Genomic DNA, 14,340 nt, shown 5'->3' with positions numbered 1-14,340 from the left:
TTACTTCTAGCTGTTCTAAAATACTGGAGACTTAAAGAGATATCAATTTAGTGATTCAGTATACATATTCATTTGTTAAGTCTTATCTTCTATGTATAATTCCACTATCACCTTTGATCTTTTCATACCTCTCATTGGGGTTGTTTGGACTATGGCAATTTTAAATTTTTTATATTGGAAGGGTCTGTCAGTAATATGGGGTAGGGAGATGGAACTATCTGATGTTCTGGAGAGGCTGGTTTAGGTTTCAGGACTTATCTGGACCAGGCACCCATCTGGAGGTTGTAGGTTTCTGGCACGTTACTCTAGTGTCTGGAACCCTTGTGGAATCTTATAAATTGCCCTAGGTTTCTTTAGGATTGGCTGGAATGGTTCTGGTTGGGAGTTGGCAGGTTACGAGTGGTAGAAAAGGCATTTCTTGTTTCCACCATCTTATCTTTTTAATTTTATTTGTGAGGTCTATATATACTTTTCCCTCTTTCTCTTTGTATTCTTTAAATTACCCATTAGTGATACTCTTCAGTTTTGTGCCCTCCTCCAGACTTCCCTCTCCTGTCTTTTTTATCAGTGGGCAGAACTCCTTTTAGTATTTATTGAAGGACTAGTCTTTTGTTGACAAATTCTTTCAGGACTTCTTCATCTGTGAAAACTTTAATTTACCCCTCAGTTTTGAAGAACAATTTGGCTGGGTACAGAATTCTTGGCTAGAAGTCTTTCTCTTTCAGGACCTTGAATATATCATTCCACTGCTTTCTCGCCTCTATGGTGCTAGTTGAGTAGACTGAACTCTGTCTTATTTGGTTTCCCTTGCATGTAGTAGAACTTTTTTTCTCTTGTCACTTTCAGGATTTTCTGCTTCTCTTCTTTGACAGACTGATTAGTATGTGTCTTGGGGAAGGCCTATTTGGGTTTATTCTGTTTAGAGTTCATTGGGCTTCTTTGACTTGTATATTTATGTCCTTTATAAAAGTTAAGACATTTTCCCGCATTATATCCTCAACTACCTTCCCAGCCCTTTATTCCTCTCTTCTCCCTCAGGGACACCAGTGATTCTTGTATTTGTGCACTTTGTTTTGTCTGTCATTTCCCTGAGATCCAATTCAAGTTTTTCCATCTTTTTTGCCATTTGCTGTTTTGAGTCTTCAAAGTCATCTGTCTTGTCCTCTATATCACTTATTCTTTCTTCTGTCTCTTCAAATCTGGTGTTGTGTGCCTCTAGTATGTTTTTATTTGGTTAACAGAGTCTTTAATCTCCATGATATCTGCTATTTTTCAATTTATTCTTTCAAATTCCTCTTTATGCTCTTCTACTGTCTTCTTGATTTTCTTTATGTCATTTGCTATCCTGCTTGTTTTGCTAAGTAGAGCTGTATGAACATTTTTGATTAGTGGTTCCAGCATCTGTGTCTCCTCTGGTGTTTTAATTTGGTCATTAGGCAGGGCTATATCTGTCTGCATTGTGATATACTTAGCGATTTTTGGCTGTTTTCATGTCATGTAAATATCTTGATTGATTGAATGGGAATTGGTTTCTTTCAGTAGTCTAAGGCCTTGTGTTTGCAAGATGGATGTAGAGCAGGGAGCAGGGTACAGGGTGGGGCACAACAGTGCAGTTACAGGTGCAGGTTGGGAATGCTATGCTGATGCTGGTGAATGTGGGCACCAGGGAAGATGTAGCTATGTGGGTGCACCAGTCTAGGGAGCATAACCCTGGTGTGTGCAGCCCTGTGTGCTGGTCTAAGGTTCAGGGCCCTTTGTATGCATGCATAGAGCTGTGCCAGCAGGTCCACATTATGCCTTCATGGATTGGGGGCAGATGGAACCCAGCTGTGCAGGTTGGCATTTTCTCAGAGCTGGAAAGTGTGGCCGAGGACCGTGTGCATGTGCAGGTCTAGGACTGCTGTAAAGTGCAGTTCCCAGAGCTGAATGATGTGATTGGGGGCCCGTGTGCTTGTGTGGGCCTGGGAGTGCAGTAAACTGATGCACAGAGCTCGGGGGAGTGGGGTGAAGATGTGCCACACTGTGGGCCGGGGGCAGGGGTAGCCTGGGTATGGAGCTTAGTGCCCAGAACCATTATGTGCTGGTAACCGCCTGCAGGGAGCAGAAAGGAAGAGAAGTACTCAGGAGGGGTGCAGGAGAGGTGGGTTGGGTTGCACTTGGGGTGTGGGTGTGTGGCACATATGTGCTCTCAGGGCTGGTGGGGTGGGGGCACCTGGAGCAAGGGGTATGGGAGCAGATGATGGGGTTCAGGTGTGTGGAGTGTGAGGTGAGTCACCAGTCATGGGGCTGTGCTAGTGAGGGCAATGAGCCCAAGAAATGTGGCCTGGCTTACTTCCTAGTCCTCGACTCCCATCTGTGTACTCCCGGGGATCCCATGCTGCCACACCAGGCTCCAGCTTTCTGCCTCTCAGGCCCTCAGCCTCTGCAACCAGCACTGTTTCATGTGGTGCAGAAAGCTCTCCCAGGTCAGCCATACTCCCGAATCACTGCCTCAGTTGCCCTCCTGTCCCTTCTTTAACTTTTCCATGGACCAGGGCTAATCTTGAGCTACTCCCTTCAGCCATCTTCCCAGAAGTCCTGTAGGAGACTTTTTGATAAGATTATTGCCATGGAGATGTGACTCCACCCAGTAAAGGTGAGTCTTAATTAGTTTGCTGGAGTCCTTAAAAGAGCCGATGGGGAGAAAGAGAGAGCTCACAGGTGATACAGAGAGCAAACACCCAGCTAAAGGTGTTTGGAGATGCAGAAGAAAATGCCCCAGAAGATGCCAGAAACTGAGAGAGTCATTTGAAATGAGAAACTGGGAGAGAGGGACAGTAGATATTGCCATGTGTCTTCCCATGTGACAGAGAAACTCTGGATGTGTTCAGCCTTTCTTGAGTGAGGGTATTCTGTTGTTGATATCTTAATTTGGACATTTTCATGGTCTTAGAACTGCACATTTGTAACCAATAAATCCCCTTAGTAAAAGCCAATCCATTTCTGGTATGTTGCATTCTGTCAGCATCAGCAAACTGAAACAGTGACCAGCAGGCGTGAATCTCAAAATCATTAAGCCATGCAAAAAGATGACATGGCATATGCTTCCATTTACATAAAAATTTAGGAAATGTAAATTAATAAATAGAAAGCAGATTAGTGGTTGCTGAGGGATGGGAGATAAGGGTGAGAGGTTTGGATTTAAAAGGAGCATGAGAAACCTTTTGGGGGTTACAGATATGTTCATTATCTTTATTGTACTGATGATTTTCTGAGTATATACATATGTCCAATGTCATCAAATTGCATAGTTTAGATGAATTTACTGTATGTCAACTATACCTCAATAAAGTTGTTTAAAATAATGCAAAAAAAAATGCTTGGAGCAGCAAAAATTAGAACTGAAAGGAACCATTAAGATGACCTATTCCAACCTGGTCATTTTACAGATGGGGAAAGTGAGGCCTCCTCAACCACCTTCCCCCTCCCGCACTCCTAGCTACAACTCTTCTAACAGCCCTGGGTATTTAGCAAGGGCATTAGCACTGGAACCCGGGTGTCTTAATTTCTACCCCCGTGTCTTTTCCTTGGGAATTTCTGCTTTCTTGACCCAGGACTATGAGTTCCAATGGCAAGGATTAAATGCCTCCCATTAACAGTTCTCCCAGGATTTATTCAGGTCCTTTCCCTGCTTAATCACATAACTTGAATCATATCTTTAGTCTTGCTCAGCTCACTTTCAGCTAAGCTCCAGTTTTAGAAAGATGGGAAATAATCTCATCGGGTATGGATAGAAGGAATTGTATGGCTGATGTGCCACTGACGTTCCTTCATGACTAATAAAATAAAGCGGAAGCTTCTCATCAGGGCAACAGATCACTGACTCTGGGAAAAAAATATAAAGTTCCCAATAACTCAAAGAGCTATGGATTTCTAGGTATCCGCTGATAAAAACTTAAATCCTTAGGTATTTCCTTCCTTAAAATTAGTTTTCTCACTCCGCACTCCTTACAGGATAACTTTTGGTTCTTCTAAAATAGGATAATGGAAGGAAAAGCAGGGGTTCATCTAACTCCTAAGTTAGAGAAGATGATTAAGAAGTGATGTTTGGGAAAGTAATTATTATTTCATCATGTGTTTATTGAGGACCTATTATGAGCTAGTCATTGTGGATAAGTTAGTGAACAAAATAAAGATTCCTTCCATCATGGGATATATATTCCAGTGAGGAGAATAAAATATAAATAACAGACAAATTAAAGTAGTACATTTTATGATAGTTAGAAGATGAATGCTATTAATGGGGAGAAAGTAAGGTGAGATAACTGGAATTGGAAGTGCTCATTGAAAAACTGATAATTAGACAAAGATTTGAAGGAGATGAGGAAGCTAACTGTGCAGGTAAGGGTTAGAACATGCCAGACTGAAAGAATTTGTTGTCTTTGAATATATATGTAAAGGTCTTTATCTATCAATCTATCAATCTATCTGTCTGTTTATCTAATCTTTGCACCGAGGTGATATCCCTTGAACGTTTATTGGAGACTATTGAATATACACATACATAAATCACTTTCTCTAAAGGAAAGGAATAATAATATAGAGAGATTAACATTTGTTTTCTATATAAACGCATTACTCATAATATGGGTGTGGGAAAATTGCTCAATTATTCATACACACATACCTTTGTGCACATGATAATGAGAGATGGGAAAACTAATCATTTCAGTCTATCTCTCCTTTGACCAAATGGGGGATTTGCAGGATGATTCCCCCCCATAGTTACATCATAAATTTGTCCTTTCTAGACTTATACCTAAAGAAATCAATTCTGGGTAATAGACATGAAAGGAAATAACAGGAGCAGGTAGATAAAAGAGGATTAAGAGGATATTTCCCTGCTGTCTCCTGTGGGGAATGTGACCTAGTCACAGAGAGCTTCACCAACACAGGTCATAAAGCTGTGGGGAGGAAGCGGGACCAACCTGGGTTCTGCCTGGCCCTGGCCAGTCCCTGAAGTTGCCTCACCTGCTGCAGGACCTGGTGTCCTGGAAAGCAGCCCTCAGCAGGGGCTATTATAGTTCTGCTGCCCCTGGATCAGGAAAAAGCCTGCGAAAGAATTCTTGACTTGCATCTTATTCCACGCCCTACCAGAGACTGAGCGTGGCAGCTATGAGCATCTGAATCAATCTGCCATATCTTTAACTTTCTGATTTTGTGATTGAGACCTCTTCATACCATGATGCTGAGCTCTTGAGGTTGAGAACCGACAGACCCTGTGTGGATGGGTACCTCTCACCCATACTTGGTCATTGCCGATGATGTTGGCTTTTCTGTTTCTCTCAGATTGGTGAAGAATGCGCACAATGAGTCAGGAGCAGGACAAGCCACGTGCAATCCAGGAGTTATACTCTTCATCGAAAGCAGTGTCTATGAGACTTCTGGACTGAAAAGAAAAGGCAGAGCCAATAGTACAAGGGGGCGGGCCTGAGATGAGGTCCCATAAGACCCACCACAAAGTTAAAAATCTTGGAATAAATCTCAGGTTTTATATCCAAAGTTCTTGCAAAATATGTATAACAAAAAAAATCTCAGATTTTTTATCCAAAGTTCTTGCAAAATATAACATCATATCATCCATAATTAAGTATAATAAACTTGTACTTGCTCTTAAGTGGAAAGAAAATTTCTTTTTCCTTTAAATCTTCTAGTGAACCTGTTGTTTCAGGGTAAGATGGTCTGGGCTTATAATGTGGGTTTAAATACCCTGGCATACCGCTGCATATCTCCATGGATAAAGCCTATGCTAGCTGGAGAAGCATGGTCTTATTAAAAGACCAAATTCTGGGCACCAAACACAAGGGAGGTTTAGATGAGTGTTCCCCTTAAACTTCGTCTGGGGGTTTTCTGATCCTGCTTAGGTTTGTTTAAGTTTACAAGGTGTGTTCATTCCATAGGCAAAGAAAGGTAGAGAAAGTAAAAATTGCAAGCATTGAAGTAAGCCACATCCAGCTATTTGTCTTCTCAGTACTCGAGTCTTCATTTAGAAACTTTTGCTCTTAATTAGACATATACAAAAGTTTGTTTATTTAAACGCCCAAATGTTTGAAAACCTTATGCTCTGTCAATATTGTTACTGGAGGAATGTTTATCTCTTGTCTTCAAGGTTGATGTTTATCAGTTTTGTCATCCTAAGACTACCTATGACACTAACAAATCTGACTTTCTCTCCTGTATCTGTTGCTAAACACTGAATGCTTGTCATGTGACTGTAGATGCTTCCTGTCCTAAAATTGTTTTCTGCTGGGAGCCAAGGCTGAGTCTAGTTTTCATTTACCTGAAGGGAACAGAGGTATCCAAAGTATTGTTGGTGGCAGACAAGATGCCACTTTTTGGGCTCTTTTCCATAGCAATCAGATTCATATCTGCGCCCAGTATGTTTTGTGTGTTTTTCCCCACATGCTGGGACAGGCCTGTTTTTGAAGACAAGATCCAGGGATAGAGGGAAAAGGCTTGTTTTTACACATGGTCATCAGTAAAGAACAATCTCTGTCCAGAGTGTTAGAGTTCCCCCAGGGGAGTGCCTCAGCGTCCGTCAGCTCTGTCCCAGCTCTCTGGGATCTCCTCTGATGGAGTTGACACCCCTATGCCACAACCTTGGACCTGCCTTTTACGGAAAGAAAAACATCTTTATTCCCCTCCTCTTTTGATGTTTTATCTGATTCCTTGGCAAAAGTCTAGCTTGTAATTTTTTAATTAAGATGCCTGTATTTGAAAAGGTGGTGACAACTGCGCTTCAGGCTCATCTGGTTTATCACATGCTCCAGGACAAGTTTAGGTCTGGATTTCAATCAGGTCACAACATGAAGTCAGATCTGCGATAATCTAATTATTCACAAGAACAGAGGCTCATTGAAATAAGTGGGGACTCTCTAGTTGCCAACACACCTAATATCTTTTCCCTCTATGCTCCTTGGACTGAAGTTTCTCATCACTGATTTGAAACTTTAAGATTTCATGAAACAGATAATCTTTCTCTGAGGAGATCAATATCTTGGCTCTCTAGGCTAATAATTTGGAATATTGAAGGATTCAACCTATCAGGTGACTTGCTAACATATAGGTGAAAGGAAGCTACCCAAACTGCCACTTGAAGGCTGCTGTGAGAGGCAGCATAATCACGCCACTTCTGCTGTAAGAGGGTGCCTGGAATTGTCTCTCTTAAAGGCACTGGTATAAGGCAGTATCTTCAGAAGGTAATTGTTAAGATATAGCTGTCTACCCAGGAAGGCTGACTCTTCAACTCCCTGACAACTCTCCATGATGTTTTTTAATATGAGCTCCTGTCAAGCAGTAGTTATCAGAGTCCTGTGGGGCAGAGATCTGGCTTGGATATGTTTGATAGAGGAAAGGACTTTGAAGTCTGAGTGCAGGACTCAGTGAGTCAGACAAGAGCAAAACAGAAACAGCAAGACGGAGAGTACGGAAAAAGACAAGCTAGTATCAGAAAGATTTATTGTGTGAATTGGTTTGGATAGCTGAGATTTCCAAAAAGTCGCAGGTTATCTCCTTAAAGATTATCTCTATAAAGGGTCAACTGTTTTTGATGATCATGTACGACGTAATTGCTTGCCCTGCTACGATTTGGGAGGAAATGTCTGATTTATTGTGTGCCACAGTTAACCCTGGATAGCCTCAGTTTATGCGTGTTGTCTCAAGATAATTATTAATAATATTTTCTTCACTCTCCAAAATGTACTTTTTAGACAATAAACTATATGATCACTCTAGACAACGCAGGTCGAAATTGCTGCTTCCTTCCCATGTATAGTAGCAAAACCTCAAGTTTTGAGGTACTTTGCCAAATTTAGGTTGCTTTATATCTTCCATATGATTCCTAAATATGCTCATATTTTTTTATTTTCTTGAACATATGGAACATAGTTATAACTGTTCTAATGTCTTTGTCTGCTAATATTTTCGTCTGTGTCATTTATGGTTCTATTTCTATTGCTCAGACTCTCTCTTCATTGTGGGTCATATTGCTCTGTTCTCTGCATGCCTGGTAATTTTTGAAAGGATGGAATACATTGTAGTTTTAATCTTTTTGGGTGTTGAATATTTTCATATTCCTTTAAACCTTCTTGGGCTTTGTTCTAGGGAACAGTCAAGTTACTTGGAAACAGTTGATCCTTTTGAGGCTGACTTCTAAACTTGGGTAGGTGAAACCAAAGAAGTCTTTAGTTTAGTATTATTATTTTTTCCTTATGAGTACACCTGAGGCCCCAGGTATTATAAGGTTTTCCTATTTTGACTGTGGGACCGTGAACTACACTTTGGCTCATGTAAGCTCAGATATTGTTCTACCTGCTCATTTCTGGTACTTGTGCACACCTCTCACCCCACCCCCATCCACCACTTAGAACAGTTTTTTCACATCCATATCATCATTAGTACTCAGCTAGACACTGCAGGTCTCGCTTACGCATTCCTCTAGCCTGCAAATTTAACTACTTTGACATTCATGAATTCTCAGCTGTGTCCACTTGATTCAGGGAGACTACTGGGCTTTGTTTGGATTCCCTCTCCCTGCACTGTTACTGAACTGAAAACTCTCCGACCAGTAAATGGCGCACTCATAGGGCGTACCTTGCTTGTTTCTCTTCTCTTAGGAGCCACTGTCTATGGGGCTTGCTGTCCAAGGTCTGGAAAACATTTGTTTTTCATTTTGTTGTTTAAGGCACAATGGTGACAATGGTCCCTGTAATTCCATCATGGCCAGAAATGCTAGTCTTGAATTTAGAGCTGTTTCCACTACCATTTCTTTGATACCAATGTACTCTTTTCTCCAATTTCAGTGTGAATGTATCTTTGCTCTTCTCTGATGCTGTTGCCAATGGTCAACCCCCTTGCTTCTGTTGTTCTATGTCCTCGTCTTTCTCATGTTCCTTTGTTCAGTCTTGTCTGGCTTTCCTCTCACTCCTTCCATGTCACCATCTATGGGATCAGACCATAACTTCGTTTTCAGAGATGAACTCTGTCTGAACTCTGTCAATCCATTGGCTTCCATCTTCCAGGTACCAACACTTTTTGCATGCATTTCTTGTTGCATAATGCTTCACTTTGCTGGTGAAGATGCAGCAGTGGTCTATCCATTGATATCTATCTATCCATCCAGCTATCATCAATGTATCCATCTAGCTACCATCTTTCTATCTATATCATCTATCATGATTATTATTTTTACCATTTCTTCTTTCGTGACAGAGTTGTTTCTCATGGAGGAAGGTTCTAGAGTCTGGCTTCACTCTGTGATTTTCTCAAGGGCTGTCTCCTGAGCCTAGGGAAAAATATGTCCATTTCCCCAGAGGCTTTATGACAGACACTATTAGATTTGGGATACTTGTGAACTAGTTTAAGCTTCAGTTGATGAATCCATTTGTCCCTTTGGGGACAAAACACCACTTATGTTCTTTTTTTTTTTAATTAAAATCTCTTAGGTAAGGCTTTCTTTCATTCTTGGTAGTTACCTGTTGAAGGCCTGAATTCTGAAAATGTAATAGATCATCTTTGTCTTACAATTGCTAAAATGTGTGTGTAAATAAACTTTCCCAGCAAAATGACTCTTTTCCCTTATTCCCTTTTTCTTTCAAATTAATTTATTCAACAAACTTATACTACATGATAGAGATAGAAAGATGAATATAATATATTGCTGTCCTTGAGGATCTTATGCACTAGTTGAAATATTATCACAACACAATATGCTAAATAAATGACAGCGATAATCGCAGAGTTGTAAGAAAGGACAGAAGATGAACTTCAAGTCCAAATTTCTTAGAAACAAACTTAGCTGAAATGGAAGTAGGGAAGGTTAGCAAACAGGGGATATTAATGCTATGAAAATATTTTTATTATTTTTGTTTATTATATTTAAAAGGCAGTCATTACAAAAATTACAGAGATGAGAGTACAGACCATTTGAAGCAGAGTGGAGTTTGTTTTGCTACATTATAGAGGTACAGGTAAGAATGGTGAGGCTTAAGAATGGAGAAATGAGAAAGTGGCAAGCCATGAAGGATCTTGTATGGCTTGTAAAAATATCTAGAATTCACAGATGTGTCTGGGAAAAAAGTGAAAGTTTTTTTTTTGTCAAGGAGATGATAGGATCAGATTAGATTTCATAAAGTTCATTATGGATGCAATGGAAAATGGATTATGTCAAGCTAAGACTAGAAGAAAGATGATGGGAGACTTGGTTTGATTCAGATGAGAGATCGTGATGAACGAGGAGAGAAGTGCTAGGAATGGAGAGACAGATGAAATCCAGATATACAAAGATGTATGGAGAACTTGGTGGCTGATTGGATATGGAGGGAGAAATAGAGGAGTCAAGGACGACCTCTAGGTCACTACCTCTAATGACTGTGAGAATGCCTGAGTATTCACTATGGAATAGGGAATATCAAAAGAAGATACCAGATAATGAATTCAGTTTTGGAGATAACAAATTTGCACTGTGTTTGTGATATATAACTGGAGTTGTCTGGAAGCCAATTGGACATATGGTTTTGAAACTCAATCGAGCTATTTAGGGGGCAAGTTTAAGTTTTCAGCTTGTAGAAGATAGGTCCAGGTGATGGTGGAGAACCTGAATTACCTTGAAGTGTAGGCAGACACCTCATGGGACAAAACCACACTTACAGCCTGTGCTTAAGTACTTCCTCTATCTGCCCTCCTTTATTTTCTATTTCCAAAGACTTACGAATTCCTTGTCAATGGACTCTTTATTGAAATAATTTGATTCTAAAATACATCTGCTATCTAGAAGAAATTTCAACAATGACTTAATGACTTAAATTTTTCACATCTGTACCTGCAATCTTGAGCATCTATTTTTCTCCTGGCTAAAGAGAAAGAAGAGTGTACAAACTAAAGATCTACATGAGGCTGCTCGATGCTTTAAAACAATATGTGCAAACTCTGGTCCTAAAGTGGAGATACGGAGGCTGAGTGAAACATTTGTTCCTCACTGACTTTTTGTAATGTTTTTATTTTTAACCCCCACGACATTGATTGTCTTTGTTACGTAGAATGTCCTGTGATTTCCAACTATAGCAGGCATCTTTCTGAGTTTCTTGACCCATATTCTCATAGTAACCGATACTCCTATTCTAGTCAATCAATCTTATGTATTGATTTTTTTTTTTAGTTTAGTTACCTATTCCTGGGAAGACGGACTTTTTAGAACTTTGCTCTGGTTTCCCAGTGCAGTGGTGGAGTATGAAATGAGACAGACCTGGTTTTGAGTTTCAGTTCTGTTACTGGCTAGCTCTGTGATAACTCATAAACTCTTTAAACCTTTCTGAGATTGTTTCTGCATCTAAAACTCGAGGATGAAGGGATGCTTCATGGGGTTGTGGCAAGGATTAAATTTGTTAATACATGTAAAATGCTGAACACAGTGACTGAAACATACAAGCGCTCAATAAATCGGTCATTATTGTTTATGTGGTTGTGTAATTATTATCTTCTCTAATGATCAGCCTAATTCAATTAAGCCAACACTTAATGAGAGTCAGGAACTTGGCAGAAGGCACTGCACTGGCACACTTTTTGTATATGTATGTGAGGGGGGCATCTTCAAAGATGAAAAACCCTAAATTAATGTCCTCAAAGAATTTACACTAAAATGTAATTGCCATTATTTCCCACTTTACGTTTGCATGTAGTAACTCCATCCATCCATCTCTATTCAGGGAAAGTGTTTTTAAGATTTCCCCAATCTTCTTTGTACTTTGGAAAACTTTTGGTCTGTGGTGACACGGCTTTCTCATTCCATGTTGCCATCTGGAACTCTTTGTTCAGGCCTCGGACAGAAAAATAAAAAAAACAACTCACTCACTTAGGAAAATAACATTTGGCAGGAACTTGGCAACAATAATCCCTTTGTTGCCAGAATCCTCGTTCACAGTGTGGGTGGCTCAGATGACACTTAATTAAATGCATTTTCCTATAATTTCTCAGCAGTGGGCTCATTTTTACTGATGGCTAATTACTACCCTATCTCTAAGGCAACCAAATTTCGCAGCTTGCAGGATAGGAAACTCAGCATGGATAAATGACATTTTGCTTTTGTCAATACCTGGCGATTTCTCATCATGCTTAGAATGACAATGGACTTATCCATTATTTTCCCACTTATATGCCTTGCCATTCAGTACTTTCCTTCTACCTTATAGAATCATATGTCTGTATAATAAAATAATACCTTCTATGTTGACTGCCAACTATAAGTCATACACTTAAGCACTTCACGCACATTGAATCATTTAACTGTAACCATTCTTTGAGGTAGGTATTAGCATTCTAATTTAAAAGATGGCAGAAACAACGGTCAAAGCAGCTCAAAACAACACTCAAGATCATACAGCTGGAAAGTGATGGAATTGAAGAAGGAGCTGAAGGACCTATGATGCCAAAGCTCATAATCTTTCCTCTGTACTTCATTAAGGAAAAGGTGCTTATCATGTTTTTGCAGATACAGACTCAACATACCTCTCTTCAGTCAATGCATTTCTAAACATTTATTTGTGCATTTATCCAATCCTGTATCTTGCCCTTGAGTTTTTTCTATCCAGCACAGGAATATTAGGAATAAAATACTGAGAGACAGAGGAAGCAAATTATTTCCCTCTTTTCCTTAGCTGCTTTGTGGTGCTAGGCACAATATTTAAACTTGATTTTCTCATGTTTTTGAATTGGCAAAGAGGTTTATTTATATAGAGATATTGCTTTCTTAGGAGAGCATTTTATGTATTTGAAGACAAAGGTAAAAGTTAGCTGAAATTTGTGAACTAAAACAAGGGAAAACATCAGCTGTATCAGGTGATTTCTCTTTAAAAATCATGTATGACTACTTTTCTATAAGGGCTATAGGACATGTGAGAAAGGGCATTCATGTTTGCAGAAAAATAAAATATTCAAATAATATGCTTGTAACTTCTGTTTATAGCTTTGACTGCTATGCTATATGTCTATACATTTGACTAAAATACTTTATTTGACTTTCATTTAAAGGATATTTTTCTAGTTCTGGAATATGGCTTTTATTTTTCTGCCAGCATTTTGAAGATATCATTCCATCATTTTCTGGATTCTTTTGTATGTTTTGAAAATCAGTCACCAGTTCTGTTGTTGTATCTTTGCATATGATGTGCCTTTTCCTCCACAGCCCCTAACCCTAAACTCTGGTTATTTTTAAGATTTCTCTTTGGTTTTGACTTTTAGCATATTGTGCCTATGATGTTTTTAGTATGATGTAACTATGCTGTGTCTAAATGTATTTATATTTATTTATATTTATCATGCTTCAATTTGTAGAGATTTTTAAATCTGTGGTTTAATATCTGTCTTACTTGGAAAATTTGGGAAGTATCTCTTCAAATATTGTTTCTGACCCATTATGTCTCTCTCATCTCCTCCTAGAATTTCAATTATATGTATATTAGACACTTTTATTTGTCTTATATATTTCTTATACTCTTATGTTTATTTTCCTCTGTGGTTTTCTCTCTGTGGTTCAGTCTATCTACTAACCTATATTTCAATTCACTAGTTCTCTCTACTGCCCTGTTTAAGCTGTTGTTCAAAGCATCTTTGAATTCATAATTTGTAATAGTATTTTTCAATTCTAACATTTCTACTTTTTAAATAGATTTTTTAAATATATAAATTCTCCATCTTTGCCATCTATTACCAAGAAAGTATTAATCTTAGCTATTTTAAAGTACTATCTGATAACAACAATACCTACCTCACCTGTGGGTCTGTTTCCATTCTTTATACTTTGCTGTTGGTTTCCATTCATTTGACTCTATTTACTAGCATGCCTGGTAAATTTTTACTGAATTCTGGACATTATGTATAAAAACATTGTAGATTCTCTGAATTATGCTACTTTCCTCCTCAGAGGATTTATTTTCTTTCTGACAGTTCAATTCAGGACAGATCCCTTGATCCACAAGGATTGAGCTAATTCCTTTTCTTTTTCTCCCAGAAGCTGGGAACATCTCTTTCTATACAGTTTAGGAATTGACAAATCATTCAAGATGAAATGCAATGTGTGAGGTGTTTATTTATCTGTGTTTTGTTTTCTTCCAAACTCTTGGCTTCTTCAGTACTGATACCTTGGCAGTCCTAGACTCAAATTTTTGTCTCTGACATCTGCTGTCAACTTGTAGCTTCTGCTCAGAGCTCTGCTTAAGAATGAATACTTCAAGGGGAAAAGGAAGGAAAAATGTAGGACTCAATTGCCTTTTCTTTTTCTCTGAGATTTTGGCTCCCCGAAGCCCTGGC

Source organism: Tamandua tetradactyla, chromosome 25 (genome assembly GCF_023851605.1).
Source record: "Tamandua tetradactyla isolate mTamTet1 chromosome 25, mTamTet1.pri, whole genome shotgun sequence".
In the NCBI taxonomy this organism is placed as follows: domain Eukaryota; kingdom Metazoa; phylum Chordata; class Mammalia; order Pilosa; family Myrmecophagidae; genus Tamandua; species Tamandua tetradactyla.
Note: the sequence above shows the minus strand (reverse complement) of the source record.